This window comes from Odocoileus virginianus, chromosome 1 (genome assembly GCF_023699985.2).
Source record: "Odocoileus virginianus isolate 20LAN1187 ecotype Illinois chromosome 1, Ovbor_1.2, whole genome shotgun sequence".
NCBI lineage: Eukaryota > Metazoa > Chordata > Mammalia > Artiodactyla > Cervidae > Odocoileus > Odocoileus virginianus.
Window position 1 is genome coordinate 38750605 of NC_069674.1, and position 27229 is coordinate 38777833.

A 27229-nucleotide genomic window follows, 5' to 3' on the forward strand; every position below is an offset into this window, starting at 1 on the left:
ATTTTTTAACAATGTAGTTGAGCAATAATATGTATGTATGTATATATTTAAATAGAGTTAAATAGAGTTATATGTATGTATATATTTAAATATATATATATCTATCTAAATAGAGTTCTGGAGCTTAGGCTTTAGAAACTAAATTTTTGGGAGCTTTGAACTGAAAAAACTGTGACAGAGGATTGAAGTTTTGTGAAAAGAAGTTGCGAAGTAGGAAAGAGGGAAGAAGACTCCTTTGTAACACCCATTCTGTTTGTTGGGCAATCAAGTCTTTCATGATTAAACTAGGTTTTTATTTTCTTTTTTCAAGGCTTCTCTACTCATGCTCCCCTCAGTATTCCTTGTAATTTTAGATTTCTTTGGAAGACTTTGTTATGAAATGGAAAATTGAGGCTTTCTTCCAAAACATGGTTTTTCAAAATTTGTTCTTTTAGAAATGAAGTGGTTTGTGTGGTTTACGTTTTCATCACTGTCTGAAACATATTTTCCAAAGTCGAGAGCCACAGAGGCCCGCTGGTGCCCTGCTGGCTTTGGCAGCCTCTGAAAGCATTTCTTTGGTGATTTTGGTCACCTAACACTTAGTTAACCTTGCAGACATGATATAATTATTCACAGGACTCTGCATATGGATTCTTAAAGTAATGATGATGGTCGAAACTGTAGATTTTTTATTTTTTATTTGATTGTTATTAAAGTACTCTTTACTTGACTCCTTCATGTGACCGTTCCATTTATTTCTTACACAAATAGAAAAATAACAACAAAAATTCCACTATGAAACAAAAACAGACTTATAGACATAGAGAACAGACTTGTGGTTGCCAAAGGGAGAGGTAGAGAAGGGGAGGAGTAGGAATTGGAATTAACAGATGCAAACTATTATACATAGGATGGATAAAGAAAAAGGTCCTACTGTACAGCACAGAGAACTATATTTGATATCCTATGATGAACCGTAATGGAAAAGAATGTGAAAAATGGTGTGTATATATATATATATATGTATGTGTGTGTGTATATATACATATAAATGAGACATCTTACTATAAAAGAGAAATTAAACACAACCTTGTAATCAACTATACTTCAATAAAATTATTTTTAAAATTCCAAAGATAAAATAGACATTTAGTTACTCAGAGAATATCTTTGCTGCGCAGATATAGAGTAAATTCTTTGTGATGAAGACTCTACTCATGCTAGGAAAGAAATGCAATAAATGGAAAATGGAGTTTTGTTTGTGTGTGTGGAGTGAGGATTGAGGGTGGGATGAGCAACCCCAAAGAAGACGAATAGAAGAGAAAAGACTCTGAGCGCTGAGTGTGTGATTCAGGCAGAACAAAGTAATTTTAGACAAGTCATTGAACTCCACAAAGTCTCTGTTTTCTCAGCTGTAAAATGAGGGGTTGGGACAAGTGTTTTAAGCACCCACCCAACACACTGTGCTTCCAGGAAACCCAGCCTACCAGCCACAGGAAGCAGGGAAAACAGTTAAGAAACTCCTGAAATTTCCACCCCAAAGTCTCAGGCTGAAAGCCAGCCCTCTACTTGAGGCCCCTGGGGAAGAGAATTCAATGGCTGGACCATCGACTTAATCTATAGCAGGGTCCAGAGTGGGGACCACAGACTTTTCCTATAACATATGCCCTTTTGAGGAAAATCTAAACCTAAACAAGTTTAGGGTCCTTCCCCAAACTAATCGATAAACACCATTACTTAGGGTTAGTAGATTCATTTTGAATTGCTATCTGGGAAACAGACATGAAATAAATTTTTAGAGTTTCTTCCCAGAAATGACTCAGAAAGGAGGAATATCCAACAGTACTTTACTTCAGTCCACTCTGTACTCAATCTGTACTTGACTACTTGGGCCAGAATTCACATACCAAACCCAATGGGACTCGTGGTATGAGGTTTGATCAATACGTGCTAGCACTGGACTTCATCAGATACCAGCGTTCCCTGTGTCTGTAGAAGACTAGTCGGCTCCAAGTCACAAGTTAAAAAAGATACCCAAGTATCCCAGCAAGAAAGAAAAATTAGCAAGTTCATGAGTGAAGACTCCACAGATGCCAGAACATTTGCACAGAGTCTAAAACCTTGCTGAGAGTAATCAGCATAAGAAAATCTACTTGAACCTGGCTTCCATTACAATCACGTGTTTGAAATTTCAACCTATAAAAATGTACCTATATTTTCATTTACTCACTTTACTAAACACCTTATTCAAGGCAACCTCATTTATGCCAAATAGTTACTACTGGCTACAATTGAATCATTAAGATAATCCAAGGTATCAGCTTGATCATTTTTCTTCCTTTTCACTGACATTTGGCCCAGGGGTATTTTGTTGACCCAGTGAATGTACAGGAGGGTCAATTCCAGCACCTACTGCTGTTGCTGAATGAGCAGTGATTTTGTAGGCAAGCAGTAGAGACAGCTAATTTAAACCCTAAATCCTAAAGAGGACCCAGTTCGGGGGTCATTAACCTCTGAAGCAAGGAAAGACTTCAGAGATTTTTAAAAACAAATGCAATTGTATGTGAATATGGACATATGTGCATTTTTTCTGAGATCATTCATAATTCTTAAAGGATTCTATGAGTTGAAGCAAATCTATGAAATCCATGTTAAAAAAAAAAATCTTAGTCTAGGAAGAACCTGGGGATAGGAGAAAAACTTCCAAACATAAGACACATTTGAAATACCTGACAGAGGTTAAATCAACTGTGACATGCTGAAGTAACACTATAGTCATGTCAATTTGAGGAGAAATAATGTGGGATGGTAACTGGGGTGTACGGCTTCCCCAGGGGAGGGACATGTTGGACTCAGGTTAAAATCCCAAGTACATCTCTAACATCAAGGTTGAGGTAAGTGATTTTTTCATCTAGCTGAGCAATCTTTAGAAAACCAGGAGCTCAGAGGTAGAATGAAGAAATCTGTGAGAGCATCGGGTTCAGAGTTAAGGGGTTGTTTTGTTTTCTGAATGACGAAAGAACTATTTGACAAAATACACATAGGCAGTATTCAGGGGCAGCCACGGATTCATGGTCCAGGTAGCTGCCTTAATAAAAGACAAAGAAAGAAAAATACTCTGCTTTCCAGGGAAGAATGAAACTAACTTTGATCATAGACTGGGAATAGAATTAGAGAGAACTAACAGAAAATTTCACATGAGGATTTGGAGCTAGGGAAAGCATCAGTTGCTTTGATGATGAAGTATGAAACCCTGCAATAGCCATGGAGACAGCTATGCTCATGTAGAGGTCGAGTTTGTGGGTCCAGGGTCAACCCTCACCCTACCACCCTCACTTCCCCAGGTCTCTACACATGGACTGACGTGTACAATGGATTTTTTTTCCCCGAAGTCCATGGGGAGAGGTCTGTACGTGGATGCAAGAAAGGCAGGAGGGGGAAAGGATAATGTGAGATGACATAATAATATCTGTCTCTACTTTGGACTATTTTGAGCACCTTGGAAGTGTGGGTATCAGTCCATTTTCTTGAGAGAGATTTTGTGAGTTTTTGAGCATAAGTGGAGCCTTTTTTCCTCCCCTCCCCCCCCGACTTGGCTGTGTCAGGCAGTATGGCACCCCACAAGCTGCAAGGAAACAGTGAGACAGCTGCATGCCTGCGGAGAGTAAGTTGGTGGCAACAGGCAGGCCATTACCCTCATATTGAGACATGGTCAACCTTGCTGCTTCTTCCAATAATCAGCAGAAGCAATCCCACAAACCATCTAGAGTTTCTAGAAGCTCATGAGAACATTTATGTCTGAGCCCAAGTGACCGTTTCTCTAAAATTCTGAGAAATAGCAGGTGAAGATTTTGAGGAGGGGGCAGAAAGAACTTGCACTAAGAAGAAGGGGCTAACAATCTGAAAATTCCGATATCAATGTATAAAATGAACCTTTAGACACCAAAAGGAGAGGAGGCCCTGGCTGAGATCTGCATGCACTTCCTTTCCACCCTCTTCTTCTCTTTTTTTGCTACCTCAACTACCCTTCTGCAGCATATTCGCTGCTTAGCCAGGTTCTAGATGTTTCTATGACCCACTGCTCTGAGCAGGACGGGCTGCACTAGCCACTCCTGGACTCCTGCAACTCTCTTTGCTTTGACAGCTGAGATGATCTGCTTTCCTCCCACTTACTTACAACAGGCTTCCCAGCTCCTGGCCAAATCGTCCAACTCTTTCTCTGGACAACCACAAAAGGTCCCACAAGATCATTCGCAGCTTTTTAATTAGGTATTTTGGCAAAAACTCTGTTTGTGTAAGATGACACTTCTCTGTGGAGGAGTTTCATCCTTGGTAAAGACTTGAGAAGGTCCTTTATTTTAGCTGTAGCCATTGACTATGGTTATATTTTCTTCTAAATCACTTTACTGCATTTAATTTTGTCAAATGTTATTTCAGCTGTTGCCATCAGAAATAATTAGATCTCTGTGAGATTAATTCCTTCGTCGTCCAGCTGCTGCCAGGAATTATGTCAATCATTTGTGCTTATGATGTCATGGTTTGTTTCCATGGTAACAAATATGCAGTCACAAGTGCCTCATTATCATTTCACTAGAGTGATGACATATTTATAGTATTCAGGAACACCATATTGCCTTTTTAAATAATGTGTTCCTATGGCACACGCAAATACCCTTCTTCCTGAATGTACATTTTTCCCCTGTGGTTTGCATCATTTCCTATATATATACTGCACACTGTTTGCTTGTTTAAGAAGAAAATAAGTAAAAGATTGCTTAAAAGAAGTAAGACAACATAAAAGTATTAAAACCAGTCAATCCAAGGGAGAAGAAGCATTTACAATAAGAAATTCAAAGGACTATCAAATTATTATAAAAAAAAAAAACAAGCTGTTTAAAGCTTCCTACCTACCAGGATTTACCAACATGTTTATTGACAATATTAACTCAAAAGTTGAGAGAATCAAATAATATTTTTAGTAATTTAGAGTAGTCACTCCTCATATTATCGCACTACTAATTATGAACCTGTAAAGAGACACTTGAAATGTCGGCACACTAGTGACTGAAAACAAGTATAAAATTTTATTTCATTGAAAATGCAAGGACCGATAAACAATATTAAGTGAGACATTTCAGATTGTTCTGTAAATGTGGTCTTTCTTCTCGCCACCACTATCCCCTTGCCTTTTCATAAATCCTATTCACAAGTGAAACATCTATTCGGTTCAGGGAGATTCTCTCTGGAGGGGAAATAATTTTATCAGTAAGACTCCCTGGTGATGAGGCTGACTGGGGACTGCTGTTAATCAGCCTTTTTGACGTGGTGCCTTGAATAGCCCTTCCCATGATGCTCCATGATTCCACCTTAATGCTTTCCCTTTGAACTCACCATGACTCATACGTGTCTTTTTGTCCCTTTGTGTGTCTGAAGTTATCCCATTATTAACTTTAATTGGAAAGGTGCCTTTTGTTCCCTTAGTGGAGTCATACACTAACCACTGAACTCTTTAGGCTAAATTTCAGGGGTAGGAAAAACTTAATTTTTTTAAATAACTGAGGGGGATAAATAATGATAACTCGGATAACTTCATAGTGATTAACAGGAAGTTACTGAAAAGGAGCATGTATTTGTATACATTTCACTTTGTAAAAGTGTTTCCATTCAGAAGCTCTTCTGAAAAGAAGAGAAAAAGAGAGCAGTTTGGGGAAGTGGGTTCCACAGGGATGTTTGCATGAGGGTTCAAGGAGCTTCCTGGCAGACAAATGAACATGGAGAAAGAGGGGGTGTAAATAGGAGCAAGGTTTCCTCATCAGTGAGGAGGAGTGATTAGAGCATGGGTGGATCTCCCCTGGGAGGAGCCTTTGAGTGGAAACAGAAAGAACTGTGTCCATTGAGGGCCTAGAAGACTTTGGAAGCATCAGGAAACCCTGCTTTAGACTTTGGCAGCACAAAGCTCATAAGTTCAGGGAAACGCTCTCAGCCACTATGGTCTTGTATTCTTTGGAGCCCTCACAAGCCCCCATGGGTGTACAGACACCAGTGCCCTGAGAGCAAGCGTGAGTCACCCAAACTCAAACATCCACAAGCAGCACCAAGAGCTGTGACACCTTTGCCAAGCATCCAAAGTCTAGTGCCTGTGGTGGACATTAGCTTCTTCAGAAGGCTCAGAGACTCAAATAGCCAATCTCAAAAAGACAGGAAGTAAATGGTGGCTTCGGTGTGATAGCTTAGAGGATGCATTTGTGGGTACATCAACAGTATTATCAAAACTATAAAAATAGAAGGCTGGGGTCTTTGAGGATTATGTTAAAATTCTACGATGGCAGTAGATGAGAGGCACAGAAATGCACTACTCTGCCCTATTATTTTGGCCCCTATTTAACTTCCAGAGTCCTGTGTTCTAAACAGAAATGGCTGATCACTATACAGGAAGCAAACAGTTGGACTAGTACCCAGATCACACACACACACATCAAAAAAAGTCTATGTTTACATTTGTCCCCTTCATTATTCCAGAGATCACAGTGTTCATAATAAAATCAATGAATCAAGTCATATTGACATGTTGAGCTTCAAGACTAAAAACAAGTTTTATCTATTTATTTTTGTTCTTTTCAAAGGTGCTTTTAGTCTTATTTGGGGATTTGTTAATCTTACAAAGCATAGCAGGGAGCAAGTCTCTTTCAAGCAAGAGGAGAAATGGGTCACTCAAAAGAGAAGGCCAAATAGACTAACCACATTTTTAAAAATCTTATTAAAGTGACGATAAATCCTTTCATTGCTCTGTATGTAAATATACTTCTCTGTGAGGAAATATCTGCTGGAGGGAGAAGGACATATAAATTCTAGCCCCAGATTTCCTCCTTTGGGACCATTGGCTAAGTTACCTGATGTCTCTAAACTTTAGCTCCCTTTGTATGCAAAATTACATTAATAACATTTGTCTCATCTCCTTCAGAGATGTATGGACAGCAATGATTCATGCAAAAATGCTTTGTAAACTGTAAGGCATGTAGCAAAGATAAGATACTGCAATCTCAATCTCATTCCATCTGGCTTCCACCTCCACATGCCTTCTGAGAACTCTGTCATCTGAAATTTTCATGCCTCTCCCTCCCACTCTTGCTCCATCTCTGATATGGTCTTCAGAGGAGTGATGTCTCCTCTGAGACTTATGTGATGAAGCAATCTAGAAGTTTACAGACTTCAAATGGGATTGAATTAATATGTGACCACATCAACAAATAATGCAGCTGCAACCCCACCTCTTCCACAGAGTTCCCTTTCCTGGCATAATTAAGAAGTTTAGATGTAGAAAAGGATAATTATCTCCTGATTCATTTTATCTGTGTTCTCTTGAAAATTCTTGTTCCTTTTCATCCGGTCCCTTTTTTTCTCCTTTCTCTGCACTCCCAGGGCTCTCTTCCTAACTTTCATTCAGCATTTTTCCTGAGCTCCAAAGACAGCCTTATAAGAATGAATGGATGTGCAGTTTGGGGTCAGAGAGACCTGCTCTCAAACTCTAGCTCTATTACTTACTGTGTGACCTACTTGCTGTGTGACCAAGAGGAAATTATTCACCCCTCTTTAGCTGTGAATCCTTCTCTATTACCTGTGATACTAACACCTACCATATAGAATCAAATATAATGTGTATCTGCTAATATAGTAATATAATATTATAAATAATACATATAATAAATAACCTGCTGCACTTTAATTCATCAAAATTTAGTAAATATCCATCAAGGACCAGACCTTACTCAAACTTGGAAATGTGGTTCAATTCAGTTCAGTTCAGTCGCTCAGTCATGTCCAACTCTTTGCGATCCCATGAATTGCGGAACGCCAGGCCTCCCTGTCCATCACCAACTCCCAGAGTTCACTCAAACTCATGTCCATCGAGTCGGTGATGCCATCCAGCCATCTCACCCTCTGTTGTCCCCTCCTCCTCCTGCCTCCAATCCCTCCCAGCATCAAGGTCTTTTCCAATGAGTCAACTCTTCACATGAGGTAGCCACAGTATTAGAGTTTCAGCTTCAGCATCAGTCCTTCCATGAACACTCAGGACTAATCTCCTTTAGGATGGACTAGTTAGATCTCCTTGCAGTCCAAGGGACTCTCAAGAGTCTTCTCCAACACCACAGTTCAAAAGCATCAATTTTTGGCACTCAGCTTTCCCCACAGTCCAACTCTCACATCCATACATGACCACAGGAAAAACCATAGCCTTGACCAGACGGACCTTTGTTGGCAAAGTAATGTCTCTGCTTTTTAATATGCTATCTAGGTTGGTCATAACTTTCCTTCTAAGGAGTAAGTGTCTTTTAATTTCATGGCTGCAATCACCATCTGCAGTGATTTTGGAGCACAAAAAAATGAAGTCTGACACTGTTTCCACTGTCTCCCCATTTATTTGCCATGAAGTGATGGGACCAGATGCCATGATCTTAGCTTTCTGAATGTTCAGCTTTAAGCCAACTTTTTCACTCTCCTCTTTAACTTTCATCAAGAGGCTTTTTAGTTCCTCTTCACTTTCTGCCATAAGGGTGGTGTCATCTGCATATCTGAGGTTATTGATATTTCTCCCGGCAATCTTGATTCCAGCTTGTGCTTCTTCCAGCCCAGCGTTTCTTATGATGTACTCTGCATATAAGTTAAATAAGCAGGGTGACAATATACAGCTTTGACGTACTCCTTTCCCTATTTGGAACCAGTCTGTTGTTCCATGTCCAGTTCTAACTGTTGCTTCCTGACCTGCATATAGGTTTCTCAAGAGGCAGGTCAGGTGGTTTGGTATTCCCATCTCTTTCAGAATTTTCCACAGTTTATTGTGATCCACACAGTCAAAGGCTTTGGCATAGTCAATAAAGTAGAAAAAGATGTTTTTCTGGAACTCTCTTGCTTTTTCAATGATCCAGTGGATACTGACAATTTGATCTCTGGTTTCTCTGCCTTTTCTAAAACTAGCTTGAGCATCTGGAAGTTCACGGTTCACATATTGCTGAAGCCTGGCTTGGAGAATTTTGAGCATTACCTTACTAGCGTGTGAGATGAGTGCAATTGTGCAGTAGTTTGACCATTCTTTGGGATTGCCTTTCTTAGGGATTGGAATGAAAACTGACCTTTTCCAGTCCTGTGACCACTGCTGAGTTTTCCAAATTTGCTGGCATATTGAGTGCAACACTTCCACAGCATCATCTTTCAGGATTTGAAATAGCTCAACTGGAATTCCATCACCTCCACTAGCTTTGTTCGTAGTGATGTTTCTGAGGCCCACCTGACTTCACATTCCAGGATGTTTGGCTCTAGGTGAGTGATCACAGTATTGTGATTATCTAGGTCGTGAAGATCTTTTTTGTACAGTTCTTCTATGTATTCTTGCCACCTCTTCTTAATATCTTCTGCTTCTGTTAGGTCCATACCATTTCTGTCCTTTATCAAACCCATCTTTGCATGAAATGTTCCCTTGGTATCTGTAATTTTCTTGAAGAGATCTCTAGTCTTTCCCATTCTGTTGTTTTCCTCTATTTCTTTGCATTGATCACTGAGGAAGGCTTTCTTATCTCTCCTTGCTATTCTTTGGAACTCTGCATTCAAATGGGAATATCTTTCCTTTTCTTCTTTGCTTTTCGCTTCTCTTCTTTTCACAGCTATTTGTAAGCCCTTCTCAGACAACCATTTTGCCTTTTTGCATTTCTTTTCCATGAGGATGGTCTTGATCCCTGTCTCCTGTGCAATGTCACAAACCTCTAGAAATGTGGTAACAAATGACAAATATACTAGGGATTAAATACTAGAATCTACTTCTCTATTACTTCTCCTTTTTATTACTAATAAAGGTTTCTAAAACCAAGGCCGTGCTTGGGCTGTCAAGCTCTCATGGGATAATGGAATCTCCCTAAAGTCAAGCCCTTACAACATTACAAAATCATAGGCATCAAAAAGGAGACAAATCAACTTACCTATCCTTACTCCTTTGCCTGTACTTACATAAGACCAAGACTACTACAAATGTTTCTTTTATGAAAATAGGGAAATAAACATTCTAGACCATGTGAACTAGTTTCTGAAGCCCATGCTGGAAAGGAGATTCTGGCAGGAGCAGACTGCCAAAACCAGGAAAGAGAATGTTTTAATCCATTCACACTACTGTAACAAAATACCATAGACTGGGTGGTTTATGAAAGATAGAAATCTGTTTCCCATGGTTCCAGAGCCTGAGAAGTCCAAGATCAAGATATCAACAAATAAGTGTCTAGTGGGGGCCTGTTCACAAATGGCTATCTGCTCCTATGACCCTATATGACTGAAGAAGTAAGGGAGCTCTCTACCACCACTTTTAATAGAGCACTAATCCCACTCATGAGGGCCACATCCTCATGACCTATGTACGTCCCAGAGTCTCTAAAACCATCACATTGTGGCTTAGGATTTCAATATATGCATTTTGGGAGGATATAAACATTCAGTGCACAACAGGGAGATAAGAGTCTGTCAATGGCAGAGTATAGACATGATCACCCCCAAAAGAGTCCACCCTGAGTGGAGAAATAGGAAAAGTACTTTTGACCATTGTTGGTAAGGCAGAGTCATGGCCACTAAAGATCTGAAAGAAAGGTGCTTGCAGGTGTCTCTGACCAGATGCAACAGTCTTGGAAAGGCACAGCTTCTGGGAGAGAAGATTTGGAAGATATGGTAGCCAATGGAGACCTGGTGTTGAAGGATAAGAAAAAGGCAATCACTTGAAAAGTAAAATCAAAGTAAAAACAAGAAAACACACAAAATCTCACACCTTCTCACCCCCAAAACCAATATTTACTAAAGAAATATCATTTGACTGTACCAACAGATTTTTAGACTAAGAAACTTAATAAACCACTCAGTTCCCTCTCCCTTGTCTACTATAAACACCTATAATTGCTGACCCAAGAAAACACATAAGAAATTTAACATGCATCCCAACAAGAATCAATTTTTATTATATAATTATTTGTTTAATGATCTATTTAATGATCATTAATAGAGATTAATGAAACTCTATTGATTTGAATCAGGTCAGAAATTCAAAAATCAGTGATGAAATGAATAACAACAACAAAAAAGCTCATAAAAATGAAAAACAAGAGTTGATCAAGCTCAGTAAAGGAATTGAATTTTTTTAATCGTCTCAGAAATGAGCACTAAATTACAAGATGCCTAAAGGAAAAGAGATCTGTATAAAAATGTGGTCCATGACATTGATGAGGGGGATGGCTAAGAAAACACATAATGAGGTGTTGTTTTTTTTTTAAGATGAGAAAGAAAATTACAAAGACAATCCAACATATATTTAATTTGACTACACTTAATGCTGCAATCCAAAACAACTTTCTAAAAATGAAAGAACTAAATCTTCATACTGAAAATGCCTACAGTGTATTCATTGTTGTCAACTACAAAATGTATTGTAGTAAAGTGTTTAAACTTTATTTTTTATTAAACAAAACTTAGATTTTTTTTAAAAAAACAATCTTCAAGCACAAAAGGCCACTCACAAAGGGAAGAAATTAGGTGAGTCTCAGACTTCTTGGCAGCAGCATGTATGCAAGACAACACTGCAGAAAATTTTTTGAAAAATTCAGATGGAAGCATAAACTCAATGATCTTACATCCACTCAAGCTTTCCTTCAAGTGCCAAGGGTATGGAAAATCAGTTTTAATCTGAAAGAACTCAGAAAATACTGCATTCATAGGCCCTTCCTTGCAAATCTACTAAGGAATTTAAATCAAGAGATGACTGGAGAAATTGGGGGAAAGTCTGGTAATAAGGACAAAATATATTGAATAGAGCTGAGAATAAAACAAAGGTGGATGAAGAGTAGAAGATTTTTATGTAAACATATATTTTGAAAAGGTAGAAATAATTCAACTGAAAACTGGGAGAAGCAGGGAGACAGAAGCATATAGAAACAGTTTATTGACTGTGCTGCAAATAATAAGTGAAAGTCAGAGAACTGAAAAATTGCCTTCCTAAAAACCTAAGGATGACTCTATATACCAAGATAAGACTTTTCAGAAGGAATAATTAATATTTGTCACTGATGTGTAATATTTTATTATTGTATTCTATGCTAACAAAAAAATATTACATTCTATGCTAACAATATTGGAGAAGGAAATGGCAACCCACTCCAGTGCCCTTGCCTGGAGAATCCCAGGAATGGCGGAGCCTAGTGGGCTGCCAAAAATGGGGTCGCACAGAGTCGGACACAACTGAAACGACTTAGCAGCAGCAGCAGCATGCTAACAATAGGTAATGTTGTATTATTTCTCATTTTTTATATTTCTATTCACTTTGTATCACTTTATTATTTTTAAAAATGCCTCCACTGCCTAAAACTGAGCCCCATTTGAGGCCATAGAGATTATATTCCATCCACCTGACCCTAGGAGTAATGGGTTAGACTCTGGAATCTTGGCAAATCAGTAGCCATGAAAATGACTCAGTACAAAGGATCTGGGGCAAAGAAGCTAGATCAGGCAGGTATTGAGGGTAGCTTCAGAAAATGAAAGAGGCCGACCAGCTGTGTTCCTTAGCAATCTGTGATTTACTGCAAACTTAGTAGCATGACTCTACTCTGGTCAAGAGGAAAGACTTCAGAGAAAAAGGAGAATATTATCCAGAGATAGATGCTACTTATACAATAGCAAATACGAACACTTTAAACAGTTTAACTCCCTCAAGTGCCTTTCTTTTCCTGGTACACCAATGTCATTCTCATAATCACTTCACTCTTCTCTGCTGAGTTCTTATGAAGAATCTCTTAAAGCCTGGAAAGATTCCCCCCGAAAAGGAGTGATTTTTCTCATGAAAATGACATCATGATCTCTATGACAGATCATAGGCTAAAAAGTTCAGAAGACATTCTGTTCCATGTGCTTATACTTATAAGACAAGTTAGATCACCTTGCAAACCAAGTTCTAGACTTTAGGGATAATCCCTAACAACTGACCATTTTGAGGATCACAGAAAGACTAGGTTAAAATTCCAGTCATAAACTGGACTCTTTGTCACAATGGCTAATGAATGGTATCAGGTGGCTTCTTAACTATCTATCACTGATGATTGATGATGATTGCTGTGTAAATGTGGTAGCATCAAACCCAGATACACCCCCTGCAGAGTTTATAAGGTCTTGTCTCTCCCCGAGGACATGTCTGTCAAATCAGCCAGTGCCAATGGAATAGGTACTTAGAACAAGGCTCTAATTTTATTTGTGAGGAATCAACTCTGGAGCAGTAAGTTTTAGCCCAATAAGTAATAATTAACAGGAAGTACTCTAAGAGCTCTAGCAGAACAGGCCAGTTAGGAATTTCCTTGAGATTAAGAAAATAATAAGAGGAAAGGATACTGCAGAGTTATATATGGAATTGAGAAGGATCAAAACCTCAGTGAGAACTCAAGGAACCTCATTACAACCAAGCACCTGAACCTTATAAGGACTGAAGCAGAATTCAGAGCAAAGTCCACCCAATATCCGGTTATGCTCTACTCATCAATCACAGGGCAATTAGCATAGGAATTAACTGATCAACACTGTTGGGCTAGTTCTCACTACTACAACTTGCCCATCAAAGGTTCCATGGGGCAGCTTCCACATCAGTGCTTCCAGGCTTCAGCACATGCAAAATGACAACAATGATGAAAAAGAGATAATAATAACACCCGTAATTTTTTGATCTTGTACCACAGACTACATAATGTATTAAGTATTAGACCCTTTCCCTGGTGGCTCAGATGGTAAAGAATCTGCCTGCAATGCAGGAGATTTGGGTTCAGTTCCTCAGAGAGGAACTGAAGAATTCCATGGACAAAGGAGCATGGCAGGAGGCTACAGATCCATGAGATCACAGAGTTGGACTCAACTGAGCAAATTCCACTTTCACTTACAGAAAGTGAAGGGCTTCCTAGGTAGTGCTTGTGAAAAAGAATCCACCTGCCAATGCAGGACATGTAAGAGACACAGGTTAGATCTCTGGGTAGGGAAGATCCCCTCGAGGACAGCATGGAAAACCACTCCAGTATTCTTGCTGGAGAATGGAAACCCACTCCAGTCCTGGGCATCCCAAGGACAGAGGAGCCTGGTGAGCCACAGTCCACAGGGTCACAAAGAGTCAGACACAACTGAAGTGATGTAACACACACAGAAAATAAAACCAAGATTTTAAGCTAGTTGATTACCTGTGATAGGATTCCAAAGCTCGTACTCTTTGTGCTTTAACACCTTTAGATCATGAGACCCTTTCATGGACCCTTCCATGCGCTTTGGAACTGTGGAGCTCTGTGGAGTCTATATGATGATTTATGCTTAAGTACTCACCTATGGCCACTGTCCTGCACTGGTAGGTCTGAGCTGGCAGACTCAGGGTTTAAGCCATTCAGTTCAGTTCAGTCGCTCAGTCATGTCTGACTGATCCCATGGACTGCAGCACGCCGTGCTTTCCTGTCCACCACCAACTCCCAGAGCTTACTTAAACTCATGTCCATCAAGTTGGTGATGCCATTCAACCATTTCATCCTCTGTTGTCCCCTTCTCCTCCTGCCTTCAATCTTTCCCAGCAACAGGGTCTTTTCCAATGAGTCAGTTCTTTGCATCAGGCAACCAAAGTATTGGAGTTTCAGCTTCAGCATCAGTCCTTCCAGTGAACACCCAGGACTGATCTCCTTTAGGATGGACTGGTTGGATCTCCTTATGGTTCAAGGGATTCTCAAGAGTCTTCTCCAACACCACAGTTCAAAAGCAGAAATTCTTTCAGTGCTCAGTTTTCTTTATAGTCAACTCTCACATATCCAAGCCATTCAGATGCTTCCATTTCTTGGGGTATCTAACATACTTGCTCAGAGGTTACTAATACCTCCCTCCCTACCTGCGCTCAAGCGCAATCCTCTGCTCCACAATACTGATCCTACACCTACATGTTACAATTTCCAGACCTAGAAAAATTTTACCTCCAAAAGGTTGAGTTCTTTAGGTCAATCTTAAATTGTATAACCTTTAGGGAATTATAAAATATCTTTGTTCTTTTGATTTCAATGTTTGCTGTTTCATTCCCTCTAGGATACAATCAGGAAGCATGTGTGGGACACCAGATTACTAGGATCAAAGTTATTTTTCCTTATTATTTATTAATATGAACAACTGAACTAGGGTTATGGAAATATACATATATATATATATATACACATATGTTTGTATTTTCTCCTTATTATATTGTGTTCATTTTTTTTTTCAGATCTGGACTATATTACTAAGGAAGATGTTTGTAAGACATTTATGCAACAAATCATATATCCCTAAATTTAAGGGGCTTACTAGTAAATGTTTGTTTCTTGTTCACATCAGAATCTGACATGGATCTGGTAGCTTTTGACACTGCTTACATTCAAGGGGTGATTCAGCAGCTCAGGCTGGTTGTATTTTATAATTCTACCATCTTAGAGTCCTCCACTCCCAGCTACACAGCCAAGAAAGGGTGTATTATGTACACAGTTACTCAACTGCCTCAGACTGGAAGTAGTGCATCACTTCCTTTCGCATTCCAATCGGTTATAACACAGTCACTTGGTCCAACATAACTGCAAGGAAGGTTGAGAAATGAAGTCTGTATACTCAAGAGGGAAAGCTGGATGCATGAGCTCTATGCCTGTCTCTGCCTTCAAACTGCATAGTCTCTGGCCCTTTAAATCCTAGATTCAATCTTGCTAATTCCACACATCCATTCACACAGCAATTTCTCATGTTTCTGCCTTCAAAATATTGAGAATATAATTCTTGATCACCACCTCTACTGTGTTCATCATGGTCCCAGCCACCATCATTGATCCCACTGATGACTGCAATAGATTCTGTACTGACTTTGTTGCTTCCACCCTTGCCCCATACAATCTGTCCTCAAAACCAACCAGGGTAATGTTAAATATGAGTCAAATCAGGGATACCCCATTTCATGCAGAGTCAACATCACTTCAGGGTCAGCATCATTACCATGACCTACCAAGCTCTTCATAATCTGCCCTCCCTTCATCTCTCCAACCTTATCACCTACACTTCTTCCCTTTATGCTCCTCTAGCAACCCAGTACGCTCCCACCGGAAGGTTTTGCACTGGCTGCTCCTCCCATCCAAAATGCCTCACCCCTGGTACCAGCACAGCCAATTCCCTCTCCTCCTCCAATTCTTCGTCCAACTGTCACCCTCTCCATGGCAGCTCCCCGGGCACACTCTGCCCCCAGTGCTGCTGCACTCCCCATTCCCATTTCCTCACTTTATTTTTTCATGGTTTTTTTTTTTTTTTTTTTACTTTGGAAAGGATTTTTGCCAAAGGTATTTTTTAAATGAGTTCTCTTTTTTTTTTTTTTAATTTTTTTTTTTTCATTTACTTTTATTAGTTGGAGGCTAATTACTTTACATCATTACAGTGGTTTTTGTTATACATTGAAATGAATTAGCCATGGATTTACATGTATTCCCCATCCCGATCCCCCCTCCCACCTCCCTCTCTACCCGCTCCCTCTGGGTCTTCCCAGTGCACCAGGCCCGAGCACTTGTCTCATGCATCCAACCCGGGCTGGTGATCTGTTTCACCCTAGATAATACACATGTTTTGATGCTGTTCTTTCGAAACATCCCACCCTCGCCTTCCCCCACAGAGTCCAAAAGTTTTTCATGGTTTTTATCCTGTTTCAACATACTATGTAACATATATTTATTTTGGCAATTGGCCCACAGTATTCACTAGAACAAGTGCCATGAGAATAGGGAATTTTGTTTGTTCGCTTCACAAGTCCCTGGAACAGCACCTGGCACATGGCAAGAGCTCAATCAATATTATCAAATAAACAAGTGAATGAATCCTGGTATCCAATGGACCTAGTGTTGGATCCCAGAATCTTCTTCAATATTTCTGCTAGAGGATGTGATGGAGGTAAATAAATCTCTTTGCTTGATATCCACAAATTCCCAAACTAAATATGTCAGTTAGAATTTTACTATCACTTTCATAAAATTCACTAAAATTTCTAAAATTCTCACTAAAATTCACTAAAATTTCATGAATTCACTAAAATTCATCACTCATCCATGATTGTCACATTGCGGAAGTCATTTTGTAGGTTTCTGGTGTTTTCTTTTAATTTTTTTTCAGGTTTGTCTTTGCCTGCCAGTATAGCATAATTAGGTATTAAGATGTTCAAGGCCAAGATTATGGCTTTCAACTTGACTGGTATATAAAGGGACTTAATATCATTCATTGCACACTAGTGTTGATTTTTCTTTTTTTACATAAACATTTTAACAATTCTCTTAGCCATTATTTCTAGGCAAATTCTCCTCCGCATATAGACCCAGGCCAACTAAACATAAGAGGTAAGCTCAAGAAACTGGAATATTTTCTTGCTCACCCAAGATCCCTTAAGGACCAGACTTGGAGAATAGCTCTAGCCATACTGGGCTGCCAGAACCTAATAAATGAGCCTCCTTTTATCTGGAAGAAAGTCTGGAAAACAGACCAAAAGTTTTCAAGACCATTTCTGTCTCTTTTCCCAAGAGGCTGGGTCGCTGGTGTCTGGACACAAGCTGAGCATTACAGTCATTGTTTTACATAAGGAGTCCCTTTGATCTGGTTTAAAAACACAAACAGAAATGCCTTTGCCCAATCTGAATTTGACATGTGTCCTTTGATTCTGTAAATAATCAAATTTGAACACAGTGTTATAACCACAACTGCAAAGTGTGGAATGAAGCAAGTTTTTATTATAAGAAGACAATATGCATTTACTAAGCAATATTTTTCAACAATACATTCTTCTTTTCTGAGATTCTTAACATGTTTCTTCATCAGTACAATTTATTTCTTTTTCTTTTTCATTCCCATAACTCTCAACAATAAAGGAAAATCTATTTAAAAGAGTTCATTCCACAAAGAGACCAAAAAAAAAAAAAAATATTTTCAAAAGAAACCAAAAAACCAAAGTTATTCAGATCAGTTCAATCTGTGTCTTCTGGACAACTTGACTATTGAGGGTGGAATGATTAGTTAAAAGGTTTTTCATGGAGTCCAGAGGTTAGCACTGTCTGGATATCATCAGGTATGTGAGACACTAGGCCCAGGGAAAGAAAAGCATTGCTTCTGTAGGAAGTTAAGAAAGTGTTTACTTTCAACCCTCTCAGTAAAGGAAATGCAAGCCAGCAAACCTACTTTCTGGGGGCTTTTGGTCTCTGGATTTGTAAGCCCCAGGGCCCAAGAGAGGTAACAACCTTGAGCCCAAGTTCCCCAGAGCACCAAGGTCATTTCTAAACTTGCAGGGTGAAATGTATTTAAAGCCCTTCCCCAAAGGGAGTTGCAAAAGTTAGAAGTTGTTTCACTGTCAGGGTCAATTTAGATTCGAAAGAGTGCAGGAGATGGGGGTCTTTGCCCTGGGGACTTCCTAGGAAAAACAGAATTGACCTATTTTTAAGGAGAATGAATTCCAGAACTCCTCCGTCCTTGGGACCCACTCCACAACCACATCCGTTCTCTATTCTTCCAATGGAGGAGAGATTTTTCTGCAAATCGCTTCTGCTAATAACAATTGTCACCCTCGGTATAAGGAACTGCCAGGGCCCCTGGCACCCTTAACCCACATCATTAACTCCAACCAGGCACATACTCTCACTGCATTTCAATGCCAAGAGTTTAAATCTCAAACATAATTATCCATGGGGCCTTGGCTGATTCATGTGTCAATGTTAGCTCCTACTAGTTATATTTTAATATTAACCTTTAAAATGTTTATGCCTTTCTAAAATGAGTATTAGTCCAGAATAGTCATCTGACATAGCTTAGATGGAGACATTGCAGCTTTTTTTTTTTAGCACCAGAAGTTCTGAAACATAAAGAATTAGGCTTCCCCATAAAGGCTACAAAGTGTGAACCATGAAAGTTTAGTAAATAAAGAAACAGGACTTACATGTTTCACCACAAAAAGCCAGATCATAATTACAGAAAATAAGATCCCAAATAATACAATAAATGATTATTGATCAGAGAAATAACCTAGAACCACATGGGCCTGCTACAAGTTAAATCATGCAGAAGACTTAATGAAGACGTTCAGTTTAGCTCAGTTGTCACTCAGTCATGTCTGACTCTTTGCAACCCCATGAACCACAGCGCGCCAGGCCTCGCTGTCCATCACCAGCTCCTGGAGCCCACCTGAACCCATGTCCATCGAATCGATGATGCCATACAACCATCTCACTCTCTGTTGTCCCCTTCTCCTCCTGCCTTCAATCTTTCCCAGCATCAGGGTCTTTTCCAATGAGTCAGCTCTTCGCATCAGGTGGCCAAAGTACTGGAGTTTCAGCTTCAGCATCAGTCCTTCCAATGTACACCCAGGAATGATCTCCTTTAGGATGGACTGGTTGGATCTCCTTGCAGTCCAACGGACTCTTAAGAGTCTTCTCCAACACCACAGTTCAAAAGCTTGAATTCTTCTGCACTCGGCTTTCTTTATAGTATGACTCTCACGTCCACACATGACTACTAGAAAAACCATAGCCTTGACTAGATGGACCTTTGTTGACAAAGTAATGTCTCTGCTTTTCAATACGCTATCTAGGTTAGTCATAACTTTCCTTCCAAGGAGTAAGTATCTTTTAATTTCATGGTTACAATAGCCATCTGCAGTGATTTTGGAACCCAAGAAAATAAAGTCAGCCACTCTTTCCCCATCTATTTGCCATGAAGTGATGGGATTGGATGCCATGATTTTAGTTTTATGAATGTTGAGCTTTAAGCCAACTTTTCACTCTCCTGCTTCACTTTCATCAAGAGGCTCTTTAGTTCTTCTTTGCTTTCTGCCATAAGGATGGTGTCATCTGCATATCTGAGGTTATTGATATTTCTCCCAGCAATCTTGATTCCAGCTTGTGCTTCATCCAGCCCAGTGTTTCTCATGATGTACTCTGCATATAAGTTAAATAAGCAGGGTGACAATATACAGCCTTGAAGTATTCTTTTCCTATTTGGAACCAGTTTGTTGTTCCATGTCCAATTCTAACTGTTGCTTCCTAACCTGCATACAGGTTTCTCAAGAGGCAGGTCAGGTGGTCTGGTATTCCCATCTCTTGAAGAATTTTCCACAGTTTATTGTGATCCACACAGTCAAAGGCTTTGGCATTGTCAATAAAGCAGAAGTAAATGTTTCTCTGGAACTGTCCTAATTTTTCAATGATCCAGCGAATGTTAGCAATCTGATCTCTGGTTCCTCTGCCTTTTCTTAAACCAGCTTGAACATCTGGAAGTTCATGGTTCACGTACTGTTGTAGCCTGGATTGGAGAATTTTGAGCATTACTTTACTAGTGTGTGAGACAAGTGCAATTGTGTGGTAGTTTGAGCATTCTTTGGGATTGCCTTTATTTGGGATTAAAATGAAAACTGACCTTTTCCAGTCCTGTGGCCACTGCTGACTTTTCCAAATTTGCTGGCATATTGAGTGCAACACTTCCACAGCATCATCTTTTTGGATTTGAAATAGCTCAACTGGAATTCCATCACCTCCACTAGTTTTATTCGCAGTGATGCTTTCTAAGGCCCACCTGACTTCACATTCCAGGATGTCTGGCTCTAGGTGAGTGATCACACCATCGTGATTTTCTGGGTAGTGAAGATCTTTTTTGTACAATTCTTCTACATTTTCTTCCCACCTCTTCTTAATATCTTCTGCTTCTGTTAGGTCCATACCATTTCTGTCCTTTATTGTGCCCATCTTTGCATGAAATGTTCCCTTGGTATCTGTAATTTTCTTGAAGAGATCTCTAGTCTTTCTCATTCTGTTGTTTTCCTCTATTTCTTTGCATTGATTGCTGAGGAAGGTTTTCTTATTTCTCCTTGCTATTCTCTGGAACTCCGCATTCAAATGGGTATATCTTTCCTTTTCTCCTTTGCTTTTCACTTCTCTTCTTTTCACAGCTATTTGTAAGGCCTCCTCACACAGCCATTTTGCTTTTTTGCATTTCTTTTCCATGGGGATGGTCTTGATCCCTGTCTCCTGTACAATGTCATGAACCTCCGTCCATAGTTCATCAGGCACTCTGTCTATCAGATCTAGTCCCTTGAATCTATTTCTCACTTCCACTGTATAATCATAATGGATTTGATTTAGGTCATACCTGAATGGTCTAGTGGTTTTCCCACTTTCTTCAATTTAAGTCTGAATTTGGCAGTAAGGATTTCATGATCTGAGCCAAGGTCAGCTCCTGGACTGGTTTTTGCTGACTGTATAGAGCTTCTCCATCTTTGGCTGCAAAGAATAGAATCAATCTGATTTTGGTATTGACCATCTATGATGTTCATGTGTAGAGTCTTTTCTTGTGCTGTTGGAAGAAGGTATTTTCTATGACCAGTGTGTTCTCTTGGCAAAACTTTATTAGCCTTTAACCTGCTTCATTCTGTACTCCAAGGCCAAATTTTCCTGTTACTCCAGGTGTTTCTTGACTTCCTACTTTTGCATTCCAGTCCCCTGTAATGAAAAGGACATCTTTTTGGGGTGTTAGTTCTAAAAGGTCTTGTAGGTCTTCATAGAACCATTCAACTTCAGCTTCTTCAGCATCACTGGTCGGAGCATAGACTTGGATTACCGTGGCATTGAATGGTTTGCCTTGGAAACTAACAGAGATCATTCTCTTGTTTTTGAGATTGCATCCAAGTACTACATTTCGGACTCTTTTGTTGACTATGATGGCTACTCCATTTCCTCTAAGGGATTTTTGCCCACAGTAGTAGATATAATGGTCCTCTGAGTTAAATTCTACCATTCCAGTCCATTTTAGTTCGCTGATTCCTAGAATGTTGACGTTGATTCTTGCCATCTCCTGTTTGACCACTTCCAATTTGCCTTGATTCATGGACCTAACATTCCAGTTTCCTATGCAATATTGCTCTTTACAGCATCGGACCTTGCTTCTATCATCAGTCACATCGACAACTGGGTGTTGTTTTTGCTTTGGCTCCATCCCTTCATTCTTTCTGGAGTCTTCTATGAAGAGGTAGAGGTCTTAATTCTTCACCCCATCTTGGAATAAAAAACTCATCTGAACAGCTTCAGTAGGTGTTGTTTCCTTTAATACTTCAATCAAGAAAGTATGTGACAATACTTCCCAAATAGTAAAGACCAATCTAAATAAAAGTGAAAGAAGTCTACCCACCTCTGTTCTTTTAAGAGCCACCAAAATTTGAAGCCAGTAAAAGGAATATTTCTTGCAAAGAAGGTAAATTACTATGTGCTTCTGGAAATTTTCATCGAGTTTCTGTTAAATCCTAGGGACCCAAAATCAGCATTGTGTTCCTGGGGATTTACTTTTATTTGCATTAGAAAAACACAGTGGTCATCTGTGATACTCACCTTTTTGGGCAGAAAAAGAAAACACAGCATCACTGATCCTTTGAACATTTGATGGAACCCAATACAACCCAAGTCCTAAATATATGCCTCATTTCCTCTTTTTAAATATTACGTGTTCAGTACCAGAGAGCATCTTCTATGAAGGATACAGAGTAATCTCTTGAACTGTTGAAGGCATCAACCTCCCCTCTGGAATCTAGCTCTCCCCTGTGGCCCCTTAGGTGTATATACATGGAGACTCTTTCTCTGTGACCTAAGGAGAAACTGGTGTAAACTTTCTCCTTATTTTAGTCGTTGGTTGGCCAACCTGGGTTCTAATCCCTATTTGTCCACTAACCAACTGCATACTAGGGTCTGTCAAGTTTGCTTTTGTGGATGTCAGTTTCTTCCTCTCTGAGATAAGGGGATAGAATCAGATGATCCTGAATAACTCCTCAGGAGCTGATGGTCTGTGGTTGTTTAGACAACTGTGTGTATGTGTAATTAAGTAGTTCTTAATAAGGACATGGACCAAATTAATGGAATCCATGGTCAGTGAAGTCATCTCAGAGCTGACGTAAAAGCATTTTTTCAACAGTTTCCTGTGTAAGAAAGTAAGTAGAATGTTCATATCACCTTTCACATAGAAACTGATAATATGGAAATACATAAAATTCACAAATGATTACCTAGAAACTAATTCTGCTTTATAAATGTGGCTCAAATATCAAGTCACAGATTAGAAATATATCCATTTGGCTAAAGGATTTATCCCATCATGAAGTAAAGATATCATCATAAGAAATAGTCATGTATCCCTTAGAATGAATAAGTTTATTAGTTCATTTTCTAAGAGAAAGTTTAGAAGGGAGGAGGATGATAGACCTTTCTAGGTAAGAGAAAATCCACAGAAGCATGAAGTAGAATGACCTGGGACCAGCCTGACCTCTGCACAGTTTTTCTGAAGTTGGTTTTAATCATAGGAAAAAATAATAATTTCCTTTTATTTCACTTTTCCTAAACTAAATGACTGTCCTGTCATTTTGTCACCAGCACAGGGATATTAATATGCAGCTTCTGATTCAAATACAGTTGAATTGACCCCAGGTTAAGGCTTACATGAGATTTTTAGCAAAATAACGTCTTACCTAATTAGCTGGCACACGTGAACTAATTAGAGCTTTACCCCTGCCACTAGGCAATTTGAAGACTTTGGTCCAAACATGGAAAATCTGACTTCATTTGCAAGACCTGAGATGTTGGCAACGAATGGAGGGAAAGAGATGGATTGATTCAAGTCAAATGAGAAGGCAGGTGTGCCATGCTTCTGTTACATCATCCATCAAGAGGGCTGAGCTGCAGACTTGACAGGTCCCCTTCTCAACATGATGAAATGGAAGAAGTGATTGGACAAGAATTAATTGGTGCACATGTGCTTGGATATAGCCTTAAATGTTTATGGAGTGTTTAGATGACATCAAGGTAGAAGCAAAGGTTTGTAGTCACATGGCTAAGCCATAGCAGAACTTGGTTGGTGGAAAATTAATTGTGCTTTCAGACCATGAATTTTAAATCATTATGACTAGGCTCAAACACATCTTTATTAATCAAAATAGGAACCATTACAATCAACACATTTTTGCCAATGGAAAGTATGTTTGTTTATTCCTATAGCATAAAAATCCAGGCTTTGGGATTTGACAAACTCTTGGAAAGCATTTTCTGCCTTCTGCTGGCTGTAGAAGCATTTTCCCTGCAAAAAGTTGAAATGCTTGAAGACATGGTGGTAGTCAGTTGGTGAGAGATCAAGTGAACTGGGCAGGTGAGGCAAAACTTCATAGACCAATTCATTCAACTTTTGAAGCTCTGGTAGTGTGATGTGGGATAGAGCATTATCATGGAGAAGAATTGGGCCCTTTCTGACAACTAATGCCAGGTGAAGGAATTCTAGTTTTCAGTACATCTCATTGGATTTGCTGAGCATAATTCTCAGATGTAATGGCTTTGCTGGAATTCAGAAAGCTGTAGTGGATCGGATGGGCAGCAGACCACCAAATAGTGACCATGATATCTCTTGGTGCAAGTTGGGCTCTGGGAAATGCTTTGGAGTTTCTTCTTGGTCCAGTCACTGAGCTTATCATTGCCAGTTGTCATCTAAAATCCACTTTTCATTGCATGTCACAATCCAATTGAGAAATGGTTCATTGTTGTTACGTAAAATAAGAGAAGACAACACTTCAAAATGACAAGTTTTTAAAAAAAATTTTTGGTCAGCTCGTGAGGCACCTACTTACTGAGCTTTTTCACCTTTCCAGTTTGCTTCACAAACCTAATAACCATAGAATGACCAATGTTGAGTTATTTGGCAACTTCTTGTGTAGTTGTAAGAGGATCTGCTTTGATGATGGCTCTCAGTTGGTCATTGTCATCTTCCAATGGCCTGCCACTGCACTCCTCACCTTCAAGGCTCTCATCTCCTTTGCAAGACTCCTTTGCAAGAACCACGACTGCACCATACATTCACTAACAGTTCTTGGACCAAATTCTTTGTTGATGTTTTGAGTTGTCTCAGCTGCTTTACGATTCATTTTAAACTTGAATAAGAAAATTGCTCAAATTTGCTTTTTGTCTAACATCATTTCCCTAGTCTAAAATAAATACAAAATAAACAGCAAGCAACAAATCATTAGCAAAGAAAAATAAAGTGAGAAAAGAGCATTAAAACAATCCATAACATAACCACATTTATTTAAGAAGTTATTCCAATATCAAACGGCAAATTTCAACAGTGAAAGAACTGCAATTACTTTTGCACCATCTTTTGACCTTTGGGGATGGAAAGACTCTGAGCTTGTCATGAATAAAGATTATGGACAGTGCATCAAGCGACACACTATAGGCACCAGAGTCCAGATATCTGGCCAAAGAAGTTCCAGATCTGCCCTCTAATTCTGCCAGTCTAATGTCTGACTTTGGGCAAGTTAACTTATCTAGTACAAGTTTCATGTGATTATCCTGACTTCATTGAGGCAATGAGTAAAAAGGCTTTTTCTTAGTTGTCTTTACTAATTTTCTAACATGCATGTGTGTTACATACGTTTCAAGCAATACAGAAGATGTCAAAAGTAAAGCAAACATTACCCAAAACCTTATCATAAAGAAATGGTCAGTGTTAAATTTTGGTGAACATTCTGGGCCTATATGAACAGCTTCATTCTCTTATACTTTTTAAAATACTTATTTATCTATCTTTGGCTGCACTGGGTCGTCACTGCTGCACATGAAATTTCTCTAGTTGCTCTGCGTGGGCTCCAGGACACATAGGCTTCAGTAGTTGTGGCTTACTGGCTCTAGCGTGCAGGCTCAGTAGTGGCGGCACATGGGCTTAGCTGGTTCACGGCATGTGACCAAACCTTTGTCCCCTGTATTAACAAGCAGATTCTTAACCACTGGCCCACCAAGGAAGCCAGCAGCTTCATTTTTTACTAAGAGATTTAAGTTGTTAATTGCTAATTAGTTTCACAGAGAAAAATACAGCATTTGCCTTAATCTAAATTGTCTGGCTTTGTTGATCAACTTCAGAAAAGTGTTGCTAAATCGCTGTCTTATATTTAGAGTAAAATCTGTTGCAATGCCTGGTATGGTAGTTTTCAAGTAGCGTCCCTGCCAACCATGAGATTTCACAGAAGTGCTTCCACAAATACCTGATCCAAATTTGACTTTTTAAACATTTTTCAATTACTTTTTTAGAACCTTCATTTTAAAAACCCAGCTTGGAGATTTACCTACCTGTTAACATTCAGGTAAGTGAATTGGATTTTCCTAAGACTGATGAATGATGTTACTTCTGTCATCACTGTTTAACTGAATGAAGAATATCCCAAGATTGAAGGTGAGTGGTTGAAACTTACAATTTTCATTACTAGTTTGTGTGAATCTAAATTCTCTCAACACTTTGTAGCCCCCCAAAATGTGACTATTTAAAGTCCTTTATGACTGCAACTTCCAATCATAACATCCAAATATTAGCTTTTTGTTTATTGCTGCTTTTTAAAAAGAGTTTATTTACTTTTTGATGTGGACCATTTTCAAAGTGACAATATACAGCCTTGACATCCTCCTTTTCCTATTTGGAACCAGTGTGTTGTTCCATGTCCAGTTCTAACCGTTGCTTCCTGACCTGCAGGAAAAGGAGTACGTCAAGGCTGTATATTGTCACTCTACTTATTTAACTTATATGCAAAGTACTTCATGAGAAATGCTGGGCTGGAGGAAGCACAAGCTGGAATCAAGATTGCCGGGAGAGATATCAATAACCTCAGATATGCAGATGACACCACCCCTATGGCAGAAAGTGAAGAAGAACTAAAGAGCCTCTTGATGAAAGTGAAAGAGGAGAGTGAAAAAGTTGGCTTAAAGCTTAACATTCAGAAAACTAAGATTATGGCATCTGATCCCATCACTTCATGGCAAATAGATGGTGAAGCAGTGGAAACAGTGGCTGACTTTATTTTTCTGGGCTCCAAAATCACTGCAGATGGTGATTGCAGCCTTGAAATTAAAAGATGCTTACTCCTTGGAAGGAAAGTTATGACCAACCTAGACAGCATATTAAAAAGCAGAGACATTACTTTGTCAACAAAGGTCCATCTAGTCAAAGCTATGGTTTTTCCAGTGGTCATGTATGGATGTGAGAGTTGGACTATAAAGAAAGCTGAGTGCAGACGAATTGATGCTTTTGAACTGCAGTGTTGGAGAAGACTCTTGAGAGTCCCTTGGACTGCAAGGAGATCCAACCAGTTCATCCCAAAGGAGATCAATCCTGGGTGTTGGAAGGACTG